Here is a 6,000-nt window from a genome sequence, read left to right on the forward strand (position 1 = left end):
AATACGTGCCCATTTTAAACGGCCTCCTACTCAATCTCAGAAGCTAGGATATGCATATAATTAGTAGATTTGGATAGAAAACACTCTAAAGTTTCTGAAACTGTTTCAATGGTGTCTGTGAGTATAACAGAACTCATATGGCAGTCAAAACCCTGAGACAGATCCCATGCAGGAAGTGGAAATCTGATTTGTGGACTCACCTTCAGCACTTTGCCTATAAAACACACCGTGAGTTAGGATTCATTGAGCACTTCCTAAGGCTTCCACTAGATGTCAGCAGTCTTTACAAAGTGGTTTGAGTCTTCTATGGTACAAACTGACCGAAAGAGAGGCTTTGGAAGTTGGTCACAGGGGGAGGGCCATTACCACTATGATGCGGGTGACCATGGCCACCCTCCCCTTTCGAAACGTTTAGTAAGACAATGCAATCGTCCCCCTTGAATATTATTGAAGCTCTGGTTGAAAAAGGCCCTAAAGATTTATGTTATACAACGTTTGACATGTTTGAACGAACTTAAATATATATTTTTTGCACATTCGTGACAAGTCCGGCGCGCTACAGTACATTTTGAGTAGCCTTCGGAACGCGCTAACAAGAAGAAGCTATTAAGACATAAATTATTAACTTTTTCAAACAAAACTACATTTGTTGTGGACCTGGGATACCTGGAAGTGCCTTCTGATGAAGATAATCAAAGGTAAGGGAATAATTACAATAGTATACAATAGTATATTTGATATTAGATGGTTCCAAGATGGCGCTAACCTGTATCGCCTAGCCTATTTTTCTGAGCATAGCATCCCCTTTTATTGCAAAGTGTGATTTCCCAGTAACGTTATTTTTAAATCTGGCAATGCGGTTGCATTCACGAGATGTTAATCTATAATTCTTTGAATGACAATATTACATTTTTTAAATGTTTTTGAATAGTAATTTAGTAAATTGTAGCGCTGATTCACCGGATGCATTTGAGGGAAAATATTTTCTGAACGTCACGCGCCGATGTAAAATGCTGTTTTTATATATAAATATGAACTTTATCGAACAAAAGAATGCATGTATTGTGTAACATGATGTCCTAGGAGTGTCATCTGATGAAGATTGTCAAAGGTTAGTGCTTCATTTAGCTGTTTTTTGGTTATTTGTGATGCATGTGGTTGGTCGGAAAATGGCGGTGTGGCTATTTTGAAGATGTACTCTCCTAACATAATCTAATGTTTTGCTTTCGCTTTAAAGCCTTTTTGAAATCGGACAACGTGGTTCGATTCAGGAGAAGTGTATCTATAAAATGGTGTAAAATAGTCCTATGTTTGAGAAACAGAAATTATTAGATTTGGTTATGAATATGGCGCTCTGATTTTTCGCTGGATGTTGATCCCGCATACGGGACCAGCGTTTCAAGAGGTTTTAACGTGCGTCAAGAGGTTAAAAAAAAATGTATGTCATTGACTGATACAAATAGTAGAATTATGCCATAATTGAATAGATCATGCAAAACGAGGCTGGAATGTTATATAAAATGTTTAAATTTGATTTCACAGCCCCGCCATAAGAGCTACAACGCTAATATTTGCCTAAACTCTACAATCGTATTCTGTGGGTGTCACCGAGTAGACTGATACCCAATTTTATTTATTTACATTCCAACCTTGTTTAACATGATCTAGTCTAAATATGGCATGATTCCACCAATTGTAACCTTCTGCATCATTGTCAGAGGTACTTTTATTTTGAAGGCAAACCACAAATTCCACTTGTGCCTAATCCTTATTGTGGCTAGCTTCACAACACATCCCGGTCCGGTCGAGCCTCACTAGCCAGATGAAGCTAGCTGGCTGCTTATAACGTTGGCTTTGGGCAACAGGGTTAAGTAGCTGGCTAGCTATTAATTTTCATGAACTGAAGTTCAATTTCAATAGGCAAACAACAAGTGGCAACCTAGCTAATACTTACTCACAAGGATTCCTAAATCATTGCTAAGTATAATGAAAATGACTGCAGTTTCTACTGGTCATTGTTTTCAGGCTGGTTGTATTGGTGCTGGCTAGGTACCAAGCTAAATCTAGTTAGCTACCCCAGAAGTTGCGGTCGAACAAATAATGCTTTATTACCAACGCGGTATTGTAAACACGTCGTTCGAGGCCGGTGTTTGCTACTGATGGTAGTAGTGGTGCTTGGCTTGCATGTGCAAATTCAGAACACACAACATTCTATAATAGAACTGTGTTATTTGACGTGTCAAATTAAAAGCGTATTTAACGCGTAAAATAGTGTTTGACGTATCTTTTTTGACATGCAAAGACCCAAATGGCGTTCCATAGTATGTCGTGAAGCTAATAACAGTGATGCTATTACTGTGTAACTCCGGTAGGGCAACTTGTGTACCGGTGCTCGACCAGTTGGCGAAAGCCAACATCATCCACGACAGAGAACTGTTGATTGTCAAGGGCAATGAATTCCATTATCTTGGTGTTAATGGAATTCGCCTTTGAGTTGTCTCACTGAAATTTCCTTACTCTTTCAAATGACTGCTCAACATGTTGGCTACTCGATCCACACAGCAGACATTGTGGGCTAGGTTAGGAACGCTGTGTTGCACGTGTAGCGCAAAATTTTACGTGGCGTCATTACATCATGTACCTACATTATATAGGTATGCACATCAGCTTTGACATCGGTTTTGCATTTCGCCGTTAAACGAGACATCGGGCCGATACCGACGTTGGCATTTTTAGCTAATATCGGCCGATTCTGATATGTTCACCAATATATCGTGCATCCCTAGTGGAGACTCCGTCTAACCAATGATTACACTTGCAGTGATTCATGTTTTTAAATCAACTGATGGGAAGTGTGAAAGTGGAAACTTTGGGGAAAGGGTGGAGAATCAGGACTCAGTGAGCTTCTCTGAGGGAGGGAATCGTGGCGGTTGGTGGTGGGGCTGCCTGTTCCAGTCCTCCAGCTATAGCTAGGCTACATCCTTCTCTATGCACAGCTTCCACAGCCTGTCCTTCCACAGCCTGTCCTTCCTCCGGGCCACACCTAGGCCAGTTGGCCAATAGCACAGATGCGGAAACAGCCTATTTCCTCTGGGTGTACCATGTTACCTTTCTCTCCCACTTATGTCTGTTGCCCACAACAGAAATTTTGAGGGACACCGAAGAGGTTGAAGTCTGTGTGAGGGTGTCAGGGGTTGGTATATGCCTCCTTGTGAACTGAAGTGCTAAGATGTGAAGCATCGGAGTCTCCACACACTCTGACAAACAGAAAAGTATCTCTGAGCCAAAGTACAGAATCTCATTCAATCATATCTCTTATTCTGATTTTAGGCCTTTAAACAGAATGCCTTCTCAGAAACCCCTTTTTCTAGACAAAATAATATATTTCCCAAAAAGTCATTCTTTCTGACTTCCTTCTCTTGTCTTTGTTCACTTGATTGATTTGATAAACCGCCACATACAGTAGTTGGTCTCATTTCAAGTCGTGCCAGAAAGTTTGTTGTGGCTAATTAGCTGGTGGGTCTTGAGATTTCCTCTGTGTGCCACAATAGGACCACGCTGAACAAAGACTATCAGGCCTGCCTGTCATTGGCTCTCATTGCCCATATGTGTGGCTCCACACTCACTGAAGGCTCTTATCAGGAACAACAACCTCTGTTGTTCTGTCTCACCACACAATGGATCAGTGGCGCTCCAACAGTCTCCAATCATAGACGGAGAAACCTAGAAAGGCAGGAAATGCCAGACTAGAGTGACTCTTGTAGTCTAGTCTATACATAGAGAGAACAGAGTGGACACTAGTCTAGGATAGCCCACCTGACTCCAGTCTCAGTGGTGGTTGGTAGAACTGTGCTGTGATACCAAAGTGGGGCTAGACCTCCTAAGAACAACCTTTTTGTAAATACAACTTGCTATAGTGTCTAACTATGCACGGTCTATTTGCCAGGTATGCATGCAGTGTACTATCCCACTGGTATACATTTACATTTGTTTAATACTTTGAGAAAGGCAGCCATGACAGGGAGAGATCCCTGTGTTAGACCTATTCTGCATAGTTGAACACTGGTGACTGCATGGTCCTGCTAGACTAGCCTAGTGCAGCTCTTCCAGGAAAACAGCTGCTATGAGCCTTACTGCGTGTCTCTCTACCACTTGTGCTACAGTAATGGACAGGTCAGGAAAATAGTCTTGGGGGGGGGGCAGCGGCATCTATGTGGGTACCTCTGGACACTACCGGGGAGGAGTTGGGGAAGTTATTTTGTTACCCAGGCACGGAATGAGAAGGTGAGGCAGCGAGGGGGAAGTGAAGGGAGGTAGAGAGAGCCTCGACCGGGGCCCAGCCTTGTGGAAGGGGTGCTTGGTGCTCCCCATCACCATGGAGATGGACGGCAAGATGGGCGAGCATCGACAGCATCAGTCAACTCTCCCGCAGGAAGTGGGAGAAATGAAACATGGGGCCCCAAGTGGCTGATGGGATCCTCCCTATCCCCCGCCTGCTCATTATTCTCTCCCCGCCAAAAGACAAGCCACCCTCCCTCGCTCCCCCTCTCCTAGCTGTGCATGTGTTTTCTTTTCTAATTCCTGGATAAGATCTCTCTCTCTGTTGGATGAAGAGTAGCAGGACCTGCCTTAAACGTAAACCCACTAGCGTGCCAACTGATTAGTATGTGTTATGAACACTGAGCAGTCAGTTTTTCTAAGAATCCAAGATTCCTGTACCCTCCCCTCTTGATCAATGTGTAATGTAATATTAAGTGTCTGACTGTGTTTTCCTCTGCTTGACCATAGGCAGAGCTCCTGAAACCAAAACTCTCAACCTGGAGAAAGTTGGCGTCAAGCTCAGCAAGGAGTCTGGGAAAATAATTGTGGCTGCCGACAAATCCACATCCGTGCCGAACATCTACGCTTTCGGTGATATCAGTGAGGTAGGTGTTGATCATGTCCGTCATCCTAACAGTGTACTCACCCAGCCTTACCATGCCAACATGAACCTCTTCAGGAATGTATGGACATCTGAAATAAAACCTACAGTTGCCCAAATAAGCCTTCCAAGGTGACACTAGGAAAGAAACCTACGCTGTGCAAGAAGTTGAAGTGGTACTGTAGTTTACTCTTCAATCCCAAATGAATGTGCTAGATGGGCACCATATCATTTTAGATGTTGCTTGTCTTTTAAATTTGAGATTTAGTCATGAAGCTGGATCTACACAACAGATATTTGTGCATCTGTAACTTTATTCATTATTCACGATTCATTCAAGATTATCCACATTAATGTAGAAGTGATTAGAAATATATTCCTAAAATATGTGACTCAACATGACACAATACATTATTTACCATTCATTTCTATTCGGCACAAAATAATCTGAAACACAACCAAAACAAACAGCAAACGCATCCAACAAGTTTGTATAGTCACAACCTTAATGTAATCTTTGTGTGCTTGGAATATGGGACCGAATACCTCACCTTTGACTACTTTAATACACATAAGTGAATTTGTCCCAATACTTTTGGTCCCCTCAAATTAAAGCTGGCAGTCTGCACTTCAATCTCAGTCATTGTATCATTTTAAATCCAGTGCTTGGGTACTTAGCCAAAACATGTTTCACTGTCCCAATACTTTTGGAGCTCACTGCAGCTGCATCTACACAACAGCGATCTCCTTTCTAACTACTGTACTGCTGTATCACAATACTCTGTCTACTTGTATTAAATGTAAGTCCTGTCTTCATTTGGCCAGCTATGGGTTTCCTAACTAAAACAGGCCTCTCCAGACTGTTAGTTTGACACAGGCCTTTGATGAGTCACTCTCAGTCCTGATGCCTGTCATCTTTTCACGTAGTGGGAGACTTTTTAAAAGGGGGTGGATTGATATTAATTCGATATGTCCAAACGGAGCACCTTTTTGTGTTGAGATGTTGAAGAGCACTTGGCACTGCCAAGAAACACATATTTATGACGCAGATCGGGATGGTGTGTAAACACAGGTACTCA

At 42.4% G+C, this 6,000-nt stretch overlaps 1 pseudogene; it reads left to right on the forward strand.

Moving 5' to 3' along the window:
• LOC115199603 (thioredoxin reductase 2, mitochondrial-like) overlaps window positions 1-6,000 on the forward strand; it is a 47,871-nt pseudogene that overhangs the window by 21,981 nt on the left and 19,890 nt on the right.

This window comes from Salmo trutta, chromosome 9 (assembly GCF_901001165.1).
Source record: "Salmo trutta chromosome 9, fSalTru1.1, whole genome shotgun sequence".
NCBI classification, from domain to species: domain Eukaryota; kingdom Metazoa; phylum Chordata; class Actinopteri; order Salmoniformes; family Salmonidae; genus Salmo; species Salmo trutta.